The sequence below is a fragment of the Hyaena hyaena genome, unplaced genomic scaffold (genome assembly GCF_003009895.1).
Source record: "Hyaena hyaena isolate Hyena2069 unplaced genomic scaffold, ASM300989v1 scaffold_79, whole genome shotgun sequence".
Taxonomy (NCBI): domain Eukaryota; kingdom Metazoa; phylum Chordata; class Mammalia; order Carnivora; family Hyaenidae; genus Hyaena; species Hyaena hyaena.
This window is the reverse complement of record NW_024080711.1, coordinates 2,344,405-2,369,829: the sequence shown is the minus strand read 5'-3', so window position 1 is coordinate 2,369,829 and position 25,425 is coordinate 2,344,405. Positions and strand designations below refer to the sequence as shown.

At 44.6% G+C, this 25,425-nt stretch overlaps 1 long non-coding RNA gene across 2 annotated transcripts; it reads left to right on the top strand.

The window, feature by feature from the left end:
* Positions 1-29: 29 nt before the first annotated feature.
* Positions 30-22,128, top strand: LOC120232865. 2 transcript variants are annotated; one of them, XR_005528664.1, is made up of 5 exons: positions 30-118; positions 4,207-4,280; positions 7,395-7,515; positions 15,110-15,193; positions 21,672-22,128. It is a non-coding gene; the product is annotated as an uncharacterized LOC120232865 (long non-coding RNA). The 2 variants fall into 2 exon arrangements; XR_005528665.1 differs by lacking the exon at positions 7,395-7,515.
* The last annotated feature ends 3,297 nt before the right edge of the window (positions 22,129-25,425 follow it).

The window sequence follows — 25,425 nt, the reverse complement described above, 5'->3', positions numbered from 1 at the left end:
ATAGGAGGGTAGGAGAGCGTGGCCAGGGAGGGGAATTTCAGGGCTGGAGTTCGTGGAAACAATCCCTGAGTGGTTCTGCCTTGGGTTCCTGAGGTAAAGCTGGAAGCTAAAGACACCTGTAAGTTCAGGTTATCCAAAGATTTATATGTGACAATCCTTGGAGACCTTTACCTATAATTTTGTTCTAAAAATTATATCTGTAAAGAATGCTGGTTTTTAATATTCTAGATTCTAGATCTAAATATTTTAGGCTCGGTTTTATACAGCCCAAAGTCAAGGCCATCTTTTTTTTTTTTCCCCTTGGAATCAGTTTCATAAGATTTTAAGTCCAAAGCATCTAAGAGGTCACCACCAGCCCAACTCCTTTGGGCCTTGAGGGCAGGGGGAGGGTAAAGGGATTTAACCTGAAATCAAAGGGTGCTGAGAGCCCCCCCCCCGAGTCTCTGACCGCCCTGCCCCAGCCTGTCGCTCCTGGGCTTTGTCAGAGACACAGAAGGAGCCGCAGCGGTGAAGCGAAGCATGGGTTTCACCACCAGTGGAATTACATCAAACAACACAGGACGCTTGGTGGACACGGGGCTGCTTGTCTCCTCTCAGGGTGGAGCGGCCCGGACTTGGCCAGCATGAGTGCCCCCAGCACAGGCCTGGGGTGGGTGTGTGGCCCTAGGCACCCCAGACAAGCTGTATTATGAGGCCAGGCTGGAACCGGGAACTTGTAGGACTGGGGAGCAGTCAGAGCAGCCCTTCCTCTCCGAGAGAAGGCTAAGGGAAGGGAGAAGGGGATGGGTTTGCGGCTCAAATCTTCCACTCACTATTGCCTTAATGCTTATCTCCCTAAGCCCCTTGTCCAAGGAGAGTCCTCTGAGGACCTAGATAGTCTTCTGCCAAAGCACTGAAACTTTCTTGCACTTTAGTTTAGAAATCCAATCTGGGTGGACTCCACCCTCCTTTTACAGTGATTCCTACTGTTTTATCTCTCAGTGTTAAACCGGGCCTGAGGCGACTGTGTGAGAGGTGGGAAGTTAAAAGGGCATCACAAAGGCCCCAACTGAATCCCAGCCACCCCCTCGCCATGTGACTTTTGGGAGAGACAGTAGACCTCTCTGGACATCAGCTTTCCTTTCTGTAAAATGGGGATCATGATGACAGTTATCTCATGGGGCTATGCAGGGGTGCAGGTTAGATGGAATGATGTTTGCCAAGTGCCCTGCATAGTCCCTGGTACACAGTAACGGGTCAGTAAATGTGGGTGATTGTCCTGCTTCCTGGTATCAGTGAGAGATTTGCGTGGAGGGTTTGTTATAGCCTTATATCCCCTCTTCACTGGGCTGGGGTGGGGGGCTCTCTCCTGAAACCGGAGTGTTTGTTTTGAAGAATCTCAGCGGTTTTTACCCCTGTGGGCTCAAAATTGCTTGGTCGCCTTGAAATCACTTCCACAGCCATCTTGTTTGTCCACTATTAATCCTGTTTTTAAGCAGTTTCCTCCAGTGATTAAAAAAGAAAACATGATGCGGGGCAAGTTGGAAAATATGTGTAATACTGAAAGCTGCCTTGAGATGTGTTGGTGCCTTTTTATAATTATTTTTACTGTTCTTTTCATAATAAGCAAAAATTTGATAGTTGGACCATATTAATATTATAAAATACGTTTTTGCATTTGTGAAATGAAAGTATAATCTCCATAAGCTAGTGTCTATATACGTCCTGACCACAAATACGTATAGAATAAAAAAATAGAAACATTTAGGGGTCTATTTTTATTGCTTGCTTTTATTTTTAATCTCTCAAATCTGAATTTTATTTTAGCTTTTAGCTTGTTTAAAATATTTTTTTATGAATCTGCAGATGTTTAAACTTTAGGTGAGGAAGCTTAAGATGGAAGTCTTTTCTGTAAGCCGATTATTAGGGAAACAACTTTATTTTACTTCAGTATTTCCTATGGCTACAAATATAAATCCGGGAGCTAGCTTCCCTGTTTTAAGAACCAGATAGTCTTTCTAGTTACTTTATCTTTGAATTTAAACTACTTAACTTTTTTTTTTAAGTAATCTCTACACTGCACATGGGGCTCGAACTCACGACCCCGAGATTAAGAGTCACATGCTCTTCTGACTGAGCCAGCCAGGCACCCTGCAAACTATTTAACTTTTATACAGATGGCATAAATAGTTCAAAAAGCAATATCTCTTCTTTAGCATTACGTAATGGCAATTAACATGTAATTTACAGTTCTAGGTAAAAAGAGAAATCAATCCCTCCCTTAAATATTAAGACTCAAGTGTCTAATGTTACAGGCTAAACTTAATACCATTTGACTCTATTACATATATATATTTGCTGTTTATTAAATTATCTTTCCTTTTTCTACTGAAATGGAGTCAGTGCTTTTAAAGCAATTTGAAAAAGAGCATAATCTTTTGAGCTGATCCTAAGTTTTAAAATAATTTACCTTTTGGGGCGCCTGGCTGGCTTAGTCGGTTAAGCGTCCAACTTGGGTTCAGGTAATGATCTCACGGTTCCTGGGTTCAAGCCCCGTGTCGGGCTCTGTGCTGACAGCTGTGAGCCTGGAGCCTGCTTCGGAGTGTGTGTGTGTGTGTGTGTGTGTGTGTGTGTGTGCGCGCGCGCGCGTGTGTGTGCGTGCGCATGCATGTGTTTCTGCCCCTTCCCTGCTCACACTCTGCCTCTCCATCTCTTAAAAATAAATAAATATTGGGGCGCCTGGGAAAATAAATAAATATTGGGGCGCCTGGGTGGCTTAGTCGGTTAAGCGTCCGACTTTCGCTTAGGTCATGATCTCGCGGTTCGTGGGTTCGAGCCCCGCGTCGGGCTCTGTGCTGACTGCCAGCTCAGAGCCTGGAGCCTGTTTCAGATTCTGTGTCTCCCTCTCTCTCTGACCCTCCCCTGCTCACGCTGTCTCTCTCTCTCTCAGAAATAAATAAAAACATTAAAAAAAAACTAAAAATTAAAAAAAATAAAATAATTCACCTTTTAAAAATCTTTCCTTCAATGTTGAGGACATAACATAGGACTCATAAGGCAATACTTAGAAATACAGGTAGAGATTTCATACAGAGATGTTTCATCACAGTGAGATGATGAAATAAACACAGTTTTCATTTATTGCAGGGAAACATTATGAGCCACCCAGATGTTAGGAAAAGGTGATCTATTCCTATAGACTAAAGTGTAGCTATCACAAATAATAAATTATATATCATTTTCCCTTTTTATTTTCACTACTGGCTCCTTTTTATTTATAAATTAACTCACTACAAAGTGTACTGATTGAAAAGCTTCCAGCACAAACCCTACAGAGGAAAACCTGATTTAAAATTTTTTTTTCAAGTCTATCTATTTTGAGAGAGAGAAAGTGAAGTAGGGGCAGAGAGAGAGAAGGAGAGAGAGAATCCAAAGCAGACTCCACACTGTCAGCACAGAGCCTGATGCCGGGCTCAAACTCAAGAACTGTGAGATCATGCCCAGAGCCAAAATCAAGAGTCAGACGCTTAACTGACTGAGCCACCCAGCTACCCCAGAAAACCTAATTTTTAAGGACTTTACTCACAATCCAACAGTAAGGAAAAACATAAAATTCAACATACAGCTTGATCTCAGTCACATATATTTATCGGCAGCAATATATCATACTAATATAGGTGGTCTCTGACTGGTGGACTTCCAGATTATTTTAAATTTTCTCTTTCTTTCTTTCTTTTACTTTTCAGCATATTCCAGAATCTCTATAATGAGCATGTAAACTTTTATCATCAAAATTAATAAAAGGTAAAATTTTTAAAAGAAAAATATCTAGTAGAAATGAAAAGGGCAGAAAATACAGAGGCCAAAGAATTTTTTTTAGACTTTGGGGTGAAAGACCATACCAACTAATGAAAGTGTTTTGGGCTATTTTATACCAACAAACGCCAGCCTCAGGACGGTTTCTGATGTCACTAACAAGCTTTGTTCCACCAGTAAAGGCACTCAGGTGTTGGCCTGGCTGTTGACCTGTGACTCTGCTCTGAGCAAGCCATTTCTTCTTCAGGGACTTCCTTTCCTCCTCTGAAGGTTTAAGTCTGTACAGAGTCAAAGTCCTAAGATTCAATTTCATAATATTTAATGTGTATCTTTCTAAAACCATCTATTGAAAAATATTCCACTTTGGCTAAAAAGGTTGATTTCTATTTAACACACTTGCTTTTTTGCCAGGCACTGGGATGGATTGGACGTAGTCAGACAAGGAACAATCCTTGCTTTAAAGGCGTTTTCCATCTGACAAGAGGGTAAGATATGAACAGACTGTGGGGGTGTGTTAAAAGTATGTGTGGAGAGCTGAGAGCACAGAGATGGGAGTTTAGACCAGCCGACTCTGGGCTTGGAGATGTTCTACCAGAAGACATGATATTTGAGCTGAGTTGTGTAGAGAAAAAATAAGGTAGCCAGAAGCAAGAAGGTGTAAATGGTTTTCCTCCTGGCAGTGCACGGAACAATGCTTAGGCAGTAAGTGATCAATTTTAAAATTTAAGGGATTCAAGACCCAATGACTTTCCAGTGGTGACTCAAGGTCAGGGAATAGTCAGCATCAAGTACCTCATGTCACCCATTGTGATGCCCCTCAGCATCTGGGATGACAGAAGACACTATTTTTTTTTTCTGGTAATTAGCATACCGTGTTATGTTAGTTTCAAGTGTACAATATAAGTAATTCAACCATTCTCTACATTACTCAGTGCTCACCGTATTTAAGTGTATTCTTAATCTCCTTTATTTTGCCCATCCTGCCACCCGTCTCTGCTCTGGCAACCACCAGTTTGTTCTCTGCATTTAAGAGTCTATATTTTCATCTCTTTTTTCTTTGTTCATTTGTTTTGTTCCTTAAATTTCACATATAAGTGAAATCACATGGCATTTGTCTTTCTCTTACTGTGTTATTCCGCACAGCACAATACCCTTTAGCCATCCATGTTGTTGCAAATGTCAAGATCTCATTTTTTATGGTTGAATAATATTCCAGTATGTGTATATATATGTGTGTGTATATGCATTATATATATAACATATATACACATCACTTTTTCTTTATCCATTTATCTATGGGTGGACACTTAGTTGCTTCCATATCTTGGTTATTGTAAATATGCTGCAATAAACATAGGGGTGCATGTATCTTTTTGAATTAGTATTTTCATTTTCTTGGGTAGATACCTAGCAGGAATTACTGGACCATATCATAATTCTATTTTAAAATTTTTTGAGGAATCTCCCTACTGTGTTCCACAGTGGCTGCACCAGTTTGTGTTCCCACCAACAGTGTACTATCCTTAAATCCTCACCAATACTTGTTATCTCTTATCTTTTTGATTCTAGCCATTCTAACAGGTATGTGGTGATCTCTCATTGTGGTTTTGATTTGCATTTCTCTGATGATGAGTGATGTTGAACATCTAAAAAAAATTTTTTTTAGAGTTTATTTATTTTTGAGAGAGATAGACGGAGGCATGAGTGGGGGAGGGGCAGAGAGAGAGAGAGAGAGGGAGACACAGAATCTGAAGCAGGCTCCAGGCTCTGAGCCATCAGCACAGAGCCTGCCACGGGACTCGAACTCACCAACAGCGAGATCATGACCTAGGCCCAAGTCGAATGCTTAACCAAATGACCCACCCAGGTGCCCCAAACATTTTTTCATGGATCTGTTGGCCATCTGGATGTCTTCTTTGAAAAAATATCTACTCAGTTCCTCTGCCCATTTTTAAATCAGATTATTTGGAGTTTTCTATGGCATTGAATTGTATGAGTTCTTTATATATTTTGGATATTAACCCCTGATTGGATATATCATTCACAATTATCTTCTCCCATTCAGTAGGTTACCTTGTTGTTTTGTTGATGATCTCCTTTGCTGTGCAAAAGCTTTTTATTTTAGTGTAGCCTCAATAGTTTATTTTTGCTTTTGTTTCCCTTGCCTGAGGAGACATATATAGAAAAATGTTTCCATGGCTGATGTCAAAGAAATTACTGCAGGTGGCACTGTTATGAACAGGAAAAATAATGATTTCGAGGGTAGTCCTTAAGTTTTCCCGCAGAGGCATTTAAAATTTTTTTTAAATGTTTATTTATTTTTGAGACAGAGAGAGACAGACAGAACGTAAGTGAGGAGGGGCAGAGAGAGAGGGAGACACAGAACCCAAAGCAGGCACCAGGCTCTGAGCTGTCAGCACAGAGCCTGATGCAAGGCTTGAACTCATGAACTATGAGATCATGACCCGAGTGAAAGTCAGACACTTAACCGACTAAGCCATCCAGGCACCCATCCCACAGGCTCATTAAAAAGAAAAATTATGTTTATTTATTTTGAGGGAGAGAGACACAGAGTTACAAGCAGGGGAGGGGCAGAGAGAGGGAGACACAGAATCCGAAGCAGGCTCCAGGCTCTGAGTTGTCAGCACAGAGCCTGACATCGGCTTCAAACTCACAAACCCTGAGATCATGACCTGAGCCGAAGTCGGACGCTTACCTGACTGAGCCACCCCGGCGCCCCTGCAGGAGCATTTTAAAATTCCTACCAAGGGACCATCTCCTTTGGAGTCTTTGCCTCTCCGACATCCCCTCCACTACCCTTCTCACCGTCCCTGCTACTGCCACCACCTCCACCATCGACAAGGCAGCCTAACCTACCTCTTGCTAAACTAGACCTCTCAGAGCACAACTTGCATGAATTGGGCCAAAGAGCTGCTGTGAGCATGGCATCTATCTTCAGACACATGCCTCAGGCCCTTGCCCTTTACCCCATTGATAAGATATAGAAAGAGCAGTCATAAAAGCTGCATATTATAACCAGGTAAGGCACTCTCCACTGGGCCTGTGTCCTACTTGGAGGGACCGCGGAAGAATTAGTTACGCAGCCCCCGCAGCAGGCGCTGGTTGACCTTGGAGCACTCCTGTGTGTTCCCTGTGAATGTCCCTACTGGCTCTCACGCTCTAGCCCGCTCCAAGGTAGACACCCAGATGGCGCACACTCACCTGAGTGTGAATCTTGGCAAGCTTGCAAGGGAGCGTCTTAGCTCTCAAAGAATGATTCGGATTAGGGCTGCAGGAAAGGAGAGGAAAAAGGGAGGGAAGGGAAGGGATGGAGTGGGTGACGACTTTGAGACGGGGCAGGTGAGGAGGACCATCGCCTCCAGGATAAGTGGAAAGAAGGAAATAGTCTCAGAGACGAACTGGCTGCCCTCAGTTGTGGTTCCCTCAAGGATCCATTGTGACTAGACAATTCTAATACTTAGGTTAATGCTAGCTGCTGCTACCCATCAGCTGAAGAATTTTCAGTGAACATGACAAAGGTTTATTTATTTACTTATATCTGGCTCCTGTGACTATTCCTAGCTGGTATTCCTGAACAGGGGCAGCTTTGCTGAGACAGACACCTGTGTCTGCTGGCCGCGGAGTATAGGAGGCCTTTGGAGGGAAGGAATGAGGACAATGAGACTGAAAAGTCATCGTCTAATCCTTCCAGAAAGCCCTGTATGTATACCACGCCTCCCACTTTGGACTCCTAATTCTCGAGGGTGGAGTGAACACAGACATTGTAGTCAGACAGATTAGTGTTCAAATCCCAGGTCTGTCATTTGCCGGCTGTGCCACTGTGGGCAGTTTACTCAACCTCTCTGAACCTTAGCTCCCTCATTTGAGAAACAGGATGCTGACACCTCACATGGTGGTTATGGGGATGAAATGACATTTAGAACATTTACGTCAATCCGTGTGCTTCCTCTTAGTGGGGCCCCTTGAGTGGTTCTCGAATGACTCTTGCCTCTTAAAGGAATCCAGAGAAACGGTGTTAGGGTGACTGCTATCTGGAAAAAAAGAAAGCAGAATTTCCTGCCTCTCTCCTCACCCCCAGGTAAATCCAGAATTTTCTTTTATTATCTTGGAGTGGATGCCTTTCTGAGCAAGATTCAAAACCCAGAAACCATGAAGGAAAGAAATGGCCAATATGACTATGTAAAGATAAGAAAAATATCTTCCAGGGGAATAAAATAGACATAGTGAAAGAGAGATGACAAACTATGGAAAACTTGTGTGACTATATCCAGAAGAACTAATTTCCTTCATAAATAAATAGTTGCTATAAATCCATGAGAAAAAAGCTAACAACCAAATTGAAATGGTCAAGGCTACAAACAGTTCCCAGAGAAGAAACACAAATGGCTTTTAAAAGTTGAAAAGATGCCAGACCTCAATTTTAATAATACAAATGTAAAGTAAAACTACAATTAGGTGCCAACTTAAAACCTTTCAGGGGCGCCTGGGTGGCGCAGTCAGTTAAGCATCTGACTTCTGATTTTGGTTCAGGTTATAATCTCACAGTTCATGAGATCACACACTGCATCTGGCTCCGTGCAGACAGTGCAGAGCCTGCTTGGAATTCTCTCTCTCTCTCTCTCTCTCTTCCTCTCTCTCTCTCTCTCCCTCTCTCTCCCTCTCCCTCTGCCCCTCCTACATGCTCTCTCTCACACAAAATAAATAAATAAACTTAACACACACACAACCTTTCAGATTGGCCAAGGTAAAGAAAATATGGTAACCCTGTTAGTGAAGGCATAAGGAAAGAGACCTTTATATAATTGCTGATAGAAGTGGAAACTGATTCGCTCTTTTATGGAGACTAAGTTGGTAATTCTGTCAACATTTAAATTTCATATACACTTTGATGGAGCCATGCTACTTTATATGAATTTATCTTGAAGATACGTAGATATAAAGTACTTAAAGATTGGAAGCCACCTAAATATCCATAAATAGAAAAGCTGTTAATTAGAATATAAGAATGGCATATAGGTGAGTACTGGATTAACCCTCTATGTGATAATATGCAAATTTTTTCCAAAGTGGGAAAAGATGAGAACTGTGTGTTTTTGCAGTGTGCTCTCATTCATGTTTTTGGAGTACGTAGTATCATCCTCATTTTATGGATGAAGAAAATGAGGCTCAGAGGAGCTGGGGAGCTTGCCCACAGTTTGCACACAGTCTGTAGTTCGACAGCAGAGTCTGGGCCAGGACCAGGGCTATCTGATCGCTCTGGTAATGCAATCCAGGTTTTTCACACCATGCTTTAGGGCCCTAACCTAGTAATCGAGGCACTTCCTGCCCTGTTTTCTACTTCATCCCTTCATATAGGTCCACAAACGACCTGCACTTTGCTGCATTTCTCCACGCACATCTTTACTTTCCCTGTGTTCCTGCCCTTTAGAGTTCTGGATGAGCCAGAGCAAATGCTTCCTCCTCCAGGAAGCTTTCATTGCTTCTCCCAGACAAAATTAATCTTTGCTGCTTCTAAAGCCTCGAGTGCTACATCCCTTTGGGCCTTCTTGGAAGGGTGAGTTCTAGGGAGAATATAAGAAAAGAAGGGAGAAAAGAAACAGTTACCGTGGGCCTACTCTGTGCCAGGCACAACACCAGCGCTTTCACGCGAGTCTTCTCATCTAGTATGTTGCGTATTTATGATGGGGCCATAAAGCCACAGGGTAGGATCTATGTCTGATTGATCTGGGCGTCTCTCCGAGGGCCCGGCAGGGCTCCGTTCCTTCAACACAAATAATTTTTGAGGTTCTACCACGTGTCAGGTACTGTGTTTGGTGCTGGGGAAACCAAAATGCATAGGGCGAGCAGGGCAGGGTGTCAGCCGCCCAGCTGCTTGACTCGTGGGGGAGGCACTAAGTCACATTTGAACATTATCGATAAGATGAGGGGAAGTAGTTTGTTGGATGGATGGATGCACACTTCTGATTGCGCCTGACTGGTGCCTACCCTCACTTCAGAGCTTGCACGTTTCATCACGAATCCAATCCTGCGACTGCCCTTTTCCTGCACGGGGCTGGGGTTACAAAGTTCTCCCTCTCGCATTGTCTAGAACCATACTGTCCCATACCATAGCCAATAGCCACCCGTGGCTATTTAAAATTTAAGTTACTTACAACATCAAAGAGGTGGGCAAGTGCGGGAGTGGGGAGGCAGCATCTCACATAGCACGGAGTCACAGGTAACTGTAGCTGTGTCCCTGAGGAGGAGGCAGGGTGGGGGTGGTCTGTGGCAGTGCGGGGCCCCTGGGGAAGCTCACGCACCAGGAAAGCACCCCCTCTGCTGGGAGTCTCTCTAATCCTTCCTGTGGCCACCACCACCCACAGCAGACACAGACTCATAATGGAGGGCTTGCCAATGAACGTGGGACCAGGGACCGCAGAGGACTTTCATCTCTCTTGGCATGCCGCCCTGGGGGGAGGGGGGGCACCAGGCAAGGGGCACCCTGAGGCCACGGTGCCCCTCTTCCTTCCTGTCACAGAACAGAACCACAAGGCATGAGCGGCTTCCACGCCAGCTCTCCTTGCGGGGCTGGGTCCTCCTGCTATCCGCAGGACAGGGACCTCCTGGGTGCCACCCGGAGTCAGGAGAGCTCCCAGACCAGGCCTGTTTTCCTGCCGGAGAGTGGGGAGCGGGGCAGAAGAACCTGGCCTCTGTGGGGTGGTAATCTGGCCCTGTCCCTCTCCTGCACAGCCTGGGGACCTTTCCAGGCGCCACTGTTGACCCAGCCCCTCCGCGGTTTCAACCTGGCAAGGAGACCAGGTCCAGCCACTAGAGGGGAGTGAAAACCCTCTTTTTACTCCTGAAGACAGTGGGTGAGAAGGACAGCTCCCAGGGTGCTCCCCAGCCCTGCAGAAGTGAAAATAAAACAGGGAACATTTAAGGGAGAAATTAACGCAAACTATAATTTTACATGAATTTCCAGGTAGATGTGAATCTAAAAAAAAAAAAATCCCTCAGGAAGTCAAATAGAAACCTCCCAAAGCAAGATGTTTCGTGTCCACTTATTACTGTTGCTCTAAGAACGCATTCTGCAAAGCCCCGACCATCTAACAGCATTGCAGTAGAACACGGTTTTTTTCCTCCAGGAGGTATTTACAAGAGAAAGACCAATTGCAGGCTTCTCTCGCTCCGTTGTACTTCCACAGTCTCGTTTATTCTATTTGTCACACGGCTTCAGAACTAAATTTAGAAATGAGATGAACATTCAATACCTGCCTCAGCTTAGTTCTTGACAATTAGCTGTGTTCTCTCTTTTCTACCTTCCACAGGGAGAGCAGAACCGCTTTGCAGTCAGGCCAGTTTAGTGTCCACAAACAAATGCCCCCTGGTGGCGACACCAACATCTGGAAAGGGCATCGCCTTTCACTTTTCACCCAGCAAGTTGGGGTTTAATTATCAATAAAACCAAAAAAATCCCCCAAAATGCTTTTCTGTCTTTCAGATGATAATATGTATTGCCATGTATTATTTTTTTTAAATCTCCAATGTGTTTGCACATCTTTAGAAAGAAGTAAATTCCATTCCTCATGCGGCTGTTCCATTTTTTTCTCAACAAACAAAACAAAACAGAAAAATTCTTACTGTATAAATCCTAAGAGTTAGATTGCACTGTGTCATTTTCAAAACAGCCCTGAAAGGTACATGTTATCCTATTTTGTGGATGAAGAGATGGAAAGTGCCCTTGGAAGTATCTCAGCCAAGGCTACATAACCTTCCCCCCATGAAGTTCTGATTTGAAACGTGATTACCTTGTTTGTCCCTCTGATGAATTCCTGGAGGACAGGGAATGTGCTGGGTCATAGTCTCTGAACCCCTCTGGTGCCTGGCCCCATGGCCGGCAAATCCTAGCCCCTCAGAGCACATGCAGTAAGAACAAGGTATGGAATATACAGAATAAGGGAGTAGTAAAAATAATCAAGACACCCAAAATGGAGTCCCTTGTCCTAGTCCCTTGTCACCAACTGGGACTTTATACCTAACCTCACTGCAGTTTCAACCCTTCCCAGAAATGTAATCTGAACTGGTCAATCTGGAATTTCCTGGTTGGCCCAGGTAACAGAATTCACCTAATAAAACAAGCCTTTTTGTCCTCCAAGGGAGGTAATCTTGCCCAAATAATTTTTTTTTTTTAATGACTTCCTGGTCTTTCCTCTAAAAACGTTTCCCTTTCTGTAGCCCTTTGGGGCTTCTTTCTATTTACTAGATGGGGCTCTGCCCAATTCATGAGGGATTCAGTAAAGCCAGTTATTATCTTTAAAATTTACTCAGTTGAATTTTGATTGTTTGATAGGAGACAGATCCAGAAATCACCGGCCCCCTGGGACCTGAGGGATAGATTGTACTTTAGTGAGCTTGCAGGGGGCTGGGGGGTGAGAGGCATGGTCTGCTGGCCTCTCATTCTTGCCCTTTCATTGCTGATTTCAGCTTTCAATCCTCAGCTCCAGCTCAGGCCACAGAGCATGGAGGCCACAGGGTGATGACGGGGGTGGGGGAGTGGAGGGTGGGCAGGGAGGCATAGAGAAATCTGGGGATGTGCCTGGACTTGCCTGGGCACATCTCAGCCAATGCCAGCCCTGCTATACCTAGAGCCACGAGGTTTCTTTCTTCTTTTTTTTTAAATCTTTCTTTCTTTCTTTCTTTCTTTCTTTTTTTCTTTCAGAGAGAGAGAGCAAGGGAGGGGCAGAGAGGGGGGGAAGAGAGAATCTCAAGCAGGCTTCCTGCTGTTGGCAAAAGAGCCTGATGTGAGGCTCTGTCTCATGAACTGTGAGATCATGACCTGAGCCACAATCATGAGTCAGACACTCAACTGACTGAGTCACCCAGGCACCCGCCATGGGGGGTTTCTTATCTTTGGCCAAAACTAAGGTGGTTTCTTGAGGACCTACTTTGCCTCTTACACTTATTCAGTGCTCTCCAAGCATAGCAAGGCTGTATGCTTGCTACAGTAGGAAAATGAAGCCTCAGAGCAACTAGTTACTCATCCAAGGAATGAAACAAACCTTCTTTACACTCCTATGTATACAAATTTCCCAATTTATTTATTTATTTTTTTATTTCTGAGAGAGAGAGAGACAGCATGAGCAGGGGAGGGTCAGAGAGAGAGAGGGAGACACAGAATCCAAAGCAGGCTCCAGGCTCTGAGCTAGCTGTCAACACAGAGCCCAACATGGGGCTCGATCCCACGAACTGTGAGATAATGACCTGAGCCAAAGTTGGACACTTAACCGACTGAGCCACCCAGGCGCCCCACAAATTTCCCAATTTAAATGTGCCTTTAAAAAGTGAGTGTATGGCAAGGAAATAGAGAAAATGTGTGTGTGTTCTGAGGAGAAATTTCACTGAGAACTGTGGCTGACGGGGGGAGGGGAGGAGCAGGGTTGGATAAAGGGTTTGTGTTGCTTGTTACAGAAGAACCATGAGCAGGGGTGCGGCTGGGAAAGATCTAACCGGCAGAAGGGCACTGATGATATTGGAGAAGGAGGGAAGGTTTGGGGCTGCAACTTTGGGATTCTGAGAGAGGGGACAGGACCGAGGTCCCTGGGAAGGTGTGAAGGCAGGGACCACTGCATCCGGTTCGCTCCTGGCTTATAGCACCAGCTGCACTCAGTAGGGTGCAGGCAGGAAGCCATTTATCTTTCTCTGTCCCTAGGGGCGTTTTACCCACAGGGGCACCTTCTCCAGCCTTCTGCTGGTAAGCAGTCCAGCCGTCAGACTTGGAGGGTGACGTCACTTCACCTGCTGAATCAGAGTCTACATGTTAACAAGAAGCCCAGTGATGCGATCACCAGTCCAGTTTAAGGAGCTCTGGCTTATGTCTCCCCCAGCCCCCTAACCTCCAGCAGCATCCCTCTTGCTGGGTCACCTTGGCCCCTCCACACACATCCTTCACCAAGGTCCCTTTTCAGGCCCTCAAAAAGTCTAGCCCTCTTCTATCCATCTACTCCCCCCTCCCCCCACTGGAAACATGTGTAGGAGAGGGGGAAACACCTTTTTCCTCTGCCTGTCTTAGGTTCTTTGACTGGGGCCCTGCAAATTAGACTGACAAAAGACAGAATTATAAGAGAAAACAAAGAGACGTTTATTAACATGTACATTTGCATGGGGAGCATTCAGCCATGAGTAACTCAAAGGGGTGGTTAGAACTTGGGCTTACATAACATAACAAAAGAACAAGAAAGTTGTAGAGAAGTGACAAGACAAAGGAAAAGAACTTCGAGCTCCTCGGGATTGTGGGAAAGCAAATATATGGGGCAACGAATGGATGATAAGGGCTACTTTTAGCAAGGTTTTGGTGCTTGTAAGAGTCTAGAGTTAACTCCAGTGATTAACGTCTGTCCTTTCTGGGGGGGGGGGGGGGTACCTTTACAAATGTCCTGCTTTGCGGCAGATTGGGGGAGGGCAGGGAGCTCTTCTTGTATCTGCGTCTTCTCAACTGCCTTTAGCTCAAAATAATTCTTATACCAAACTGGCATATTGGGGGTGGCCTATTCTGCTACTCTTCACATGCTCACCTCCTTCCCTCTCAGATCTGCAGCCGGATAGAGGCACCCTCGGCAGAATGGCTCCCTTTTAGGGTTCCCCAGGTGGGGTCGGGTACCAGCCACTCTTCCCCCTAAATCCAGGGAACACACATGACAGTCTCCGACTGTTCCCTCGAAGCTGCTTTTCTTTAGAGAAGGAAAAAGTTTTCCTTGACTCTCTTAAGGTACCGGCTAGGTCTAGACATTAAACTGACAAAGATATTAACAGGAGAAAAGAATATAGATTTATTTGCTTAAGTTTTACATGATATGGGAGCCATCATTAGGGGAGGCAGATCTGTGTATTTTTGTGCCGTGTCTGATGAGCAATGCTATAGATAAAATCCTGTAGGAATATGATAGACTGAGGAGTATGGCGTAAGCATAGCGAGCTGGGAGAAGACCTGTTTATTAGGGTTCTTCTTGGCATTGAAGGGGAGGAGATCATGTCACCCCAAGAAATGCTTCTTTGGCATTTTGATCATTTTAAGCGGGTTCTTTTTGAGAAGCTGCAGACACAGAAGAAGCTTTGAAAATGGAGAAATTCCCCTTTTGTAAGAGAGTTTACATTTGTAAAGGAAAGCTCATTAGCAAGGGCATCTCCCCATCTGTATGAGGATGACCAAATCTTCTTATCAATGAAGGAGGCAATAACTTCAATCTGCATAATTACCTTATCCTTGTTTATTGTGATTCCTGGTAATCTCCCATAACCACTCCTTCTTTGTTTTTAGCCTGAGATGGTACTTTAAGGTGATGGCTTCAGCCAGTTTGGACATTTACCTCCTTTTCCTGGATCTCTCCTGTGTGTACTGAAAGTATGTAAGTTACTAAACTTTTGTTTGTTTTCTTCACTCGTCTGTCTTAAGTCAATCCAATTATTAGACCAGCTAACAAAGTCCTGTTGTCTTCTGATATGAGGATGTTCCTTTCCTCCAGGGATAGGGAGGGTTTTATGACCCATTCAGAGCAGGGCAGGGAAAGGTCAAAGTGAACGTCTCTTTGTCGTTTTCTCAAACTCATCCAGTTTAAAATATTCACTATGCTATTTTAAAAAGTTAACCTTAAGAATAAAAATGCCAGTTATTTTATCAGCAAAAACGAGAAGAGCAGAGAGCTGCAGTCCAGGACAAGCAAGGTGAGGCAAAACCATGGGCAAGCCCAGAGAACAAAGGAGTTGAAGCCTCTCTGATAGAGAACAGGAGAAATTGGCAAGGATGGTGTACACAAAAAGTCCGCTGGAGTAAAATGGGAGTTTGACGTACAGTCATGGCCTTCTGTGGGGTCTGCAATGAACATGAGGAGTGGTGGGGTGTGAGAGCCACCCCCTGCTTGCTGCCCATCTCCATTGTAAGTGAGGTTTCCTTTTATTAATTTTCACACACATACACACAAATTCAACCAGGTAAATCTGAAGATCTAACTGGCTTTATTCTATATTTTATGAATTGGGGAGCCTCCCCATCTAGCAAACAGAAAAGAGCTCTGAAGAGCTGTACTAGGTGGGAGGTTTTGTTTGTTTGTTTGTTTGTTTTCTTAAAGGCAGAGGTGCGGTAGGACAAAGAAGTCATAGACAGCAACGAAAGGATTCTTTTGGGCCAGGTCACCTCCCTTCAGCAGACTAAAGGGTCTTATTAGGTAGATGACCTCACTGGTGCTGACCAGGAAATTCCAGACTCACTGGTTAAGATTACATTCCTGGAAAGATTGAAACTGTAATTAGGTTAAGAATTAAGCTGTGGTTTGGTGGCATGGACCTAACACAAGTGACTCCATTGTGGACCTGTGGTTTTTCTTTTTAACAATGCCAAGGTGCTGTATTTTGGGGTAGCATGTCCTGAAACCTATCACTTCCCACACCAGTTGAGGTGAGGTGGGTGTATTCCTTTTCTTCCAGTGATGTGGGTGGGGTTGGGGGGTTGACCTACATCTCTATTTATGGAAAGGCTCACTGCAGCTGGCTTCCACAACCAGTGAACCCTCCAGTCTTCTTGGAGATGCTTGGAGAGGGGTCATGGGCAGAGATAGTTTCACAGTCTATTAGAAAGTCTCTCCTAAGCGTTTGTATTTGTTATCTATTGCTATGTACCAAATTATCCCAAATTTTAGCATTTAAAACAACAAATACTTATTATCTCACAGTTTCTGTGTGTTAAGGATTGAGCTGTGTCTTTCCAGAATTCATAGGTTGAAACTCTAACCCCCAGTGCTTTAGAATGTGACTGCATTTGGAGATAGTGCCTTTAAAGAGGTAGTTAAGATTAAACTAGGTCATGAGGTGGGCCATGATCAATATGACCTGTGTCCTTATAAGAAGTGGGGTAGGTACCAGGGGTTGTTGCCCACAGAGGAAAGGCCATGTGAGGACACAGAGAGAAGGTGGCCAACGGCAAACAAGGAGGGAGACCTCAAAGGAAACAGAACCTGCCAACATTTTGACTTTGACTCCCAGCCTCCAGAACTGTGAGAAAAAAATGTCTGTTGTTTGAACCACCCAGTCTGTGGGACCCTGTCATGGTGGCCCTGGTGAACTGAGACACTGTGGATAAGCAAAGCACAGCTTAGCGGGGGACCTTAGGCTTAGGCTCTCTCCTGAGGCTGCGATCAAGATGTCGCTTTAGGCTGCAGTCATTTCAAGGTCTGACTGGGAGGATCCACTTCCAAGCTCATTTTCATGGCTGTTGGCAGGCCTCGGGTCCTCGCTGACTTGGCCAGGGATGTGAGTTCTTTGCCAGGAGGGCCTCTTCATAGGGCAGTTCACAACATGGCAGCTGGATTAACTCAGAATGAGCAAGGGAGCTCAACAGAAGCAACAGGCTTTTAATAACCTAATCTCATAGTGACATCCGTTGCTTTTACAGTACTCTATTTATGAGGAGTAAATCGCTATGCCTAGCTCACACTCAAGAGGAGGTAACTAGGCAAAAGCACAAAGACTAGGAGACGAGGACCATGGGCAGCTCTCTTAGGGGCTATCTTGCGTTGTAGACTAGCCCTCCACTTAAGCATTGAGGGGTACTTAGCATCTACGGCACTGGTTTCTGTCTTTGCCTTCAGTAAAAACGTAGACAACAAAGAAAGCACCATGTGACATCCCATTACACCAGTGACAAGAAAGAAGGCAAAGAAGGGATACATACACATCCCAGTAGATTTGGTGGTGGGAAGGTAAGGAAATGTGTGAATGGTTCTATTTTTCAGAGAGGTATAAAGTACGGTCATTAGTTGCCACTGAGGCTATGGAAGGTGTGACAAACTTGGCTACTTGTATAGCAGAGGCTCATGCTCCTTCACATTCCCCTTCCATACTATAGAGTAGCCCAGCCAGGAACTACACCTCCCAGACTCCCCCACAACCAGATGGAGCCATGTGACTAGCTGCCATTTGACTATACAGTTGTGGCATTTTCTGGCAAAGGAAGTTGCCCATTTCTCCAGTTTCTCTTTCATAAGCACAACTGTCAGGTGGGCATGGAGAACTTCAAGGCTCTAGGAGAGAGGAGCCACAAGATGAAAGGTACCTGGGTTTCTGAAAGCCATCTTTAAACCAAAGAAAACCTGTCCCGGACTTTTATGCAAGCAGGAGATAAACTTATTTTCCAAGCTACTGAAAATATGGAATTTGACTGTTGTGATACTCTGGATAGCATTACTCTACTCCTGGTGTAGTGGGTTTGAGAATTGAGAGGCAGCAGGAAATCCTGGTCTTAGTGAGTAGGCATAGAGGGAACAGATGCTCTCAGTGGGACAGCCCGCCCCACGGCAGGACACCGGACAAGGGGGACCACTCAGATGTCTCCATAGCCCAAAATGGGCTGAGGAAGGACGGAGCTGCACAGCAGAGGCTGCGGGACAAAAGACTTAACCCTGTATGCCCCAGGACCCTAGCACAGCCCTAAGAGGAGAGCACCCTGAGAAGTGACTGAAAATGACTTCCCACCCCCATATGATATGAAATTGCAGTGACTCGTACTCCGTAAATACGAGTGTGCCAGAAACATCACACATTTTTATTTTGTTTAAATTCACTTTCGTTTCTAAGTCTCCATCCTGCCAAATTGGTGGAAGGTCATTCCCAGGCGTCCAACCCTCTCTCTAATGTTGCATAATATTCAGGAGGCCAACATGGCGCCCCCAAATAAGGCAAGGCCTATCATCTTTGATTCAGGATGATCAGTGCTGATACTCATAAAGGGGGTACCCAAGTCCTCTGTAGCCCTCCTATGTTCTCTGGGCACAGTTCTGAGAATAGGATCAGGTCCATTAACTACTTAGGACGGTCCCAACTTCAGGGACCTCACCCCATCTTTTTTCTACTGCCCACGTCCTAGTATTTTCTCCCTGCCACCTTTCCCCCTGAGCAACTCATACTTCTGAAACACAAAATCCAGCAACACAAACATTTGACGGGTCTGAAATTGAGGGAGAAACAAACACAAATGATTACTTCAGCGCATCAATCTCTTCGGGCAATTGTGAGGACAAGAAGTGAGAGCGTACAAAGCAGCCAGTACAGGGAGGGCCTGGCATTGAGCAAGTTTCCTGTCATTATTACATGTCTTTGTCCTCTGCCTTCCACGGTCCTTAATCTTGTCATCACAAAAAACCAGCTGAGTGAAAGTTTCAGGCAAGTCCTAGAAGAAATTTAAATAAGAGGTGCCACCACTCCATGAATGATGTCATTACTACAGTCCAAGCATAGACATTAGGCTTAGTTCATAAACATTTGTGGACAGAACTGAGGATGCCAGTGGTGGCGATGAGAACGCATCTCTCATATCCAACTACAGGGAGTGCAACTGACCAACGGCCTCAGCGGCCCAGCTCCAAAATCTTTCACGTGCTCACACCAAGGCCCTGCCTCCCAAGGCTGCTTCCCATTGCTAGGGGGCGGGCCCATTGCTAGAGGGCATGGCCTCCTCTGCCTGGTGACCAGCTTGGGAACTCCCTGACAGCCATACCAATCCTTCTTTAAATTTTTTTTAATGTTTATTCATTTTTGAGAAACAGAGCACTAGCAGGGGAGGAGCAGACAGAGAGTAAGACACAGAATCCGAAACAGGCTGCAGGCTCTGAGCTGTCAGCACAGAGCCCGATGCGGGGCTCCAACTCACTGACCACGAGATCATGACATGAACTGAAGTCAGACACTTAACTGACTGAGCTACCCAGGGGTCCCCCTACCAGTCCTTCTTTAGACTGCAAGGCAATTTCAGTCAGTTCTCTTGAGAATGCCTTTCCCGCCTCCATCACTCAGTACCAGACCTGCATTATGGCCTGAAGCCAGGGGCTCCCAGCCTCTTCTGGCTCCCTCCTAGTTTTCTCTCTCTGATGCACCCCCTAATAAGTTTCTCCCACCTTTCATCACCTCACATCCTCTCCTTGGAGGACCCAGACTAACCTGTCCTCCCCATTTGGTACACTCACTTTCCCTTTTATAAGTATATCATGTACTTAGACAGCAAATATTAGTTAAATGTACTTCCTCGATTTCAACTGTGAAATGCAACTGAAGGGCCTAAGTAACGCCATTTTGAGATTAAGTGCCCCATTAAGAGCAACCTTGGGCTGTACATAGGCCCAGTTCCAGGAAAAACTTTAGCTGAAGCCACCCACAGACCACCCTCAGATCAACCAATCAAAAGAAGCTAAGAAAGATAGGAGTAACATTCCTGTGGTCTGAGTCAGGGTCTGGGGACTATAGATAACCACTTTGTACAAAGTAGCCAATCACCCACCGCTTGCCTGAACCCCACGTGGGCCCTTTAAACTCACCTCATAATTGGTAATTTTCAAAGGATTCTCAAAGGTCATGATTGGGTCCCGCCAAAAGTAACGAACACCTCACAGATACTGAATGGTCAAAACTGTTGCCATGGGTGCTGTACAATTATGATTGGTACCTATGTGATGATACTATGTGTACGACGTGTGCACTGTAACACCGTCCCTTACCCCATAAAAACCCTGCTTGCTATTGCTCGGGGCTTCATTCTGCTGTGCCGCTTGTGCCGCTGTGCCGGTTGACGGGTGAGCCCCTGCTCGAGCTTGTAATAAAGACTCTTATGTACTTGCATCGGTGTTGGCTCCTTGGAGGTCTCTGGGGACTCACGATTCAGGCATAACACAACATGTAAGGACAAATGTGGGGTGTTTTTGTTTTTGTTTTTTAATGTTTATTTTTGAGAGAGAGAGACAGAGTGTGAGCAGTGGAGGTGCAGAGACAGAGGGAGACAGAATAGGAAGCAGGCTTCAAGCTCTGAGCTGTCAGCACAGAGCCGGATGCAGGGCTCGAACCCACAAACTATGAGATCATGACCTGAGCTGAAGTCAGATGCTCAACCGACTGAGCCACCCAGGTGCCCCAGGACAAATGTATTAAGTATACCTGTTAAGACTTTTTCTGACCTTCAAGAGTTAACTCTTGTTTCAACTGCACTTGAACATTGATTTTTTGCTGAATTTGGCGACTGCTACTATTCATTCTGAGCTTTAAAATCTCAAGTGGCTGTTGAGTTTCCTCATGGCCTTTAACTCTGCCTAGACATTCTGAACTACTTAAAAACAAAAAAGTCAATGGCATTGAATATACATAAAAGCAATGAAACGCCATTCAAAATAGTGTCAAAGATACAGGAAGGGGATTTCCCATAATGCCACCATCCAAACACAATAGCTGCCATTTTAGGGGTCCATGTCTCCCCTACTACCTCCCCTTCTCTCCTGAGCCTCTTCCTGTCAAGATGGTTGTTCACAGAATTGCTTGCGTTCAGCCTGAGCCTCAGGTATTTAGGCCTGGAGGCACATCAGAATCATCTCTGGAGCTTTTAAAAATGGCCTCCTTTTTCGAGGGACCCTTGTGATTACATTGGGCTCACCTGGATACCCCAAGATGATCTCCCCATTTCAAGGCTCAGGCCTGAGCTGGATCTCATTAACCTGCATCTGTTCTTCGTCCATGTTGGAGTCCAGGTGCAGAACTGACTTGGTCAGACCCTACCACGTGTACCATTTTGCCAGCACGGAGTTATTCACAGAGTGCTGTTTTTTGTTTTCTTTGACCTCTTGGTCCCTGATCCCTACTCTCATCCCCTCTAAGGGTACCCCATGGGCTTTATATATGTCATTAAGTATGAGTATATGTCTGTAAGTGGGTAATGTTCTGAGTCTTTGTGTTTTTAATGTACATTCGTAAATTTCATTGTTTCTTACCTTGCTGCTCTCAGTTCTATGTTTTAAGGTTCTGTCTTGATGGAATGTATGAGTGTCTGTTCATGGCTTCTCATTTCTTCACAGCATCCCTTACACCTTACATTCCGTCTCCCAGGATGGACACCTGTGTTGCCTTCAGCTGGCCTCCAGCCCCAGCAGTCCTGCGGTGACACGTCCCCTTGTGAGCCTGCGTGAGAACCCCCTGGGGAGGGGCGTTCTAAGCATCCGTGGCTGACTCAGATCTCCTGCATGGCCAGGGCTGAGGGCCACTGGCATCCCTCAACAGCTGTTATGATTGTTGAAGGCTTTCTTCATACTTCTCACCTATGGGACTGGCTCCTCCCCAGCTGAAATCTAAGATACTTTGGCTACTTCTTTTTTACCCCATAAAAATCTTCCTTTAGGAACTCTGAATACTAAAGTAACAATGATGGATCATATCTTAAATGTGACCCTATTTCCTATCACTGCCGTAACAAAGTACCACAATCGCAGTGGTTTAAAACAACACAGGTTTGGGGCGCCTGGGTGGCTTAGTCGGTTGAGCGTCCGACTTTCGCTTGGGTCGTGATCTCGCAATTCGTGGGTTCGAGCCCCTCGTCGGGCTCTGTGCTGACTGCCAGCTCAGAGCCTGGAGCCTGTTTCAGTCTGTGACTCCCTCTCTCTCTGACCCTCCCCTGCTCACGCTGTCTCTCTCTCTGTCTCCTAGAAATAAATAAAACATTAAAAAAAAAAATGTTTCTAACTTTAAAAAAAAAAAAATAAATAAATAAAACAACACAGGTTTGAGGCACCTGGATGGCTCAGTCAGTTAAGCATCTGACTTTGGCTCAGGTCATGATCTCATGGTTTGCAGGTTCGAGCCCCACATCGAGCTCTGTGCTGACAGCTGACAGCTCAGAACCTGGAGCCTGCTTCAGACTCTGTGTTTCCTTCTCCCTCCGCTCTTCCCTCCCTCACTCATGCTCTGTCTCTCAAAAATAAATAAAACATTAAAAAAAATTTTTTAAGGCACAAATTGATCTGCTTACAATTCTGGAGGTTAGAAGTCCTAAAATTAAGATGTCCTCAGGCAATGTGTTCTCTCTGCAGACTTTGGGGGAGAATTCATTTCCTTGCCTTTTCCAGCTTTCACAGGCCATCTGCATTCCTTGGCTGGTGGCCCCTTGGCTTGCATCACTACAACCTTTGCTCTGTCCTACTCTGGATGGGACCCTCCTGCTTCCTTTTTCAATGGACCCTTGTGATTACATTGGGCTCACCTGGATAACCTAAGATGATCTCCCCATTTCAAACTCTTTACTCACACTTGAAAACATGACTTAAAACTTTTTGCCACGTGAAGCAACATATCCACAGTTTCCAGGGATTAAGACTGGGTATCTTGGGTGGGTGGGGAAATCCCTCTGCCTACTATGTGACCTTTAACTTCCTCTTTAAACCTTATTAAATTTCTTAAAAAGTGACACACACTTGTTCTGTGTTACAAACAATATAAAGTTGTATGAGGAAAAAGATGATGGCTCCACCCACCCTTTCCTGATAATTCCTGTGGGTAAACAACATTGTATCATCCATGCCTAACATCACACCTACAGATTTGCACGTTGTGTCGTGGGGTACAGAACCAGGACCATAAACATTAATCTGCAACTTTTTCCTCTTCCTCCAGAGCAATCCATACAGACCTCATCCATCATTTCTTTTAACTGGCCAAACAAATATTCCATAGGATGGGTCAGCTATCATTGATTCAGCGATTCTCTTATTGAGAGATATTCAGATGGTGTTCTGATTTCCAAACTGAGCTTCAAAATGTGCCTTTTTGTTTGTTTGCATCGCCGCTCTTATTTCTGGAAGATTCCCCAAAGTAGAATGTGGCCTCCAAACATACAAGTACATTTTTAGTGGACAATGTCAGGTTGTTTTCCAAAAGTTTTAGTATTTTACACTTTTACCATCAAGAACTGAGTGTGTCCAGGGTGACTGGGTGGCTCAGTCAGTTAGGCGTCCGACTTCAGCTCAGGTCATGATCTCATGGTTCTTGGGTTCAAGCCCCACGTCGGACTCTGTGCTGATAGCTAGCTCAGAGCCTGGAGCCTGCTTCAGATTCTGTGTCTCCCTCTCTCTCTGACCCTCCCCTGCTCACGCTGTCTCTCTCAAAAATACATAAAACATTTAAAAAAAAAAAAAAGAACTGTGTCCACTTTACTGCAAAACTGCCTCTCAGTCAGAGTTAAATAGTATCACTCTCTATAGTTTACCCTAATTTGATGTGTGAAAGAGAAAGGGCCATTGTTATTTTGATTCATATTTCCATGAAAACCACAGGGGTCATGGTTTTTTTTCCCCCATGTTTATTGATTACTTGCATTTTCTCTTCTACATATTGCCTGCTTATATTCTTGCCTATCATTTAAATTTTATATTATTATTATTATTATTATTTTATTTCTAGGAGAGAGAGAGACTGCGTGAGCAGGGGAGGGTCAGAGAGAGGGAGATACAGACTCTGAAACAGGCTCCAGGCTCTGAGCTGGCAGTCAGCACAGAGCCCAACGTGGGGCTCAAACCCACGAACCTCGAGATCATGACCTAAGCGAAAGTCAGACGCTTAACCGACTAAGCCACCCAGTTGCCCCTATATTATTATTTTAAAATGTACTTTGTATTTAAGATGAGTTTTAGATTTAGAGAAACATTGTGAAGCTCCCCTATACTCCTAATCCAGTTTTCCCTATACTAATAACCTCTTACACTACTATGTTACATTTGTTAAAATGAATGAACTAATATCGATACTTTTTTTGTTAAAAAGTGCACACTTTATCCAGATTTCCTTAGTTTTTACCCAGTATATTTTTTTCTGTTCCAGAATACCACTTTACAGTTGGTTGTTTTATCTTCTCGGGCTTCCCTCAACTTTGACAGCCTCTCAGACTTTCCTTGTTTTTGATGACCTTGACAATTTTGAGGAATACCAGTCAGGCATTTTTTTAAATGTCCGTATACTGGGATTTGTCTGATCTTTTTCTTATGACGAGATGGGTGTTAGAGCTCATGCCATCAACGTGACTCACCACTGTTGGTGTTGACTTTGATCACCTGGCTGAGGTTATGTTTGTCAGATTTCTCCACTATAGCTACCCCTTCTGCTCCACCTTTTCCATGCTGTACTCTTTGGAAGGAAGTCACTGTGTACACCTCACACCTAAGGAGTAGGGGGTTATGCTCTGCCTCTTTGAAGGTGGAGTTTTCGAAAATTATGTGGAATTCTTCTGCGGGAGAGATTTGTTTCCTCTCCCTTATTTAATTATTTAATCATTCACTTATATCCATATAGATGCATGGATAGTTACTTTATATTTTGGGATTAATGCACTACTACTTCAGATATTTTGTTGCTCTGATTGTTCCAGCTTTGACCATTGGGATCTCTTTCAGTTGGCTTCCATGTCCCTTTGACATACCCCTATCAATGTGATTTTGGTTTCTTTGTTTTTATGAGTACTTCCTTGCGTTCTGGCACTATAAGATCCTCCAGGTACCTCTTATATATTCCTTCCCTTATCCTACAATCAGCTATTTCTCCAAGGGGTCTTGGTTTCTTTATTAGAAAGTGATATTACAAGCCAAGGCCTGAGCATAAGATATCCCCATTGCTCATTGGGTGTTGATGCTTCTACGCCCCTTTCAGCTGACAAAGCAAGGAAATAAATGTGCGCCATAGAAACTAATGTTTATATACATATCTATAAATATTTCCATATGAACGCGAGTTCATTCCTATGTCTGCAACTCTAGTCCATGGTCACATGGATCATTCTAACCTCCTCTC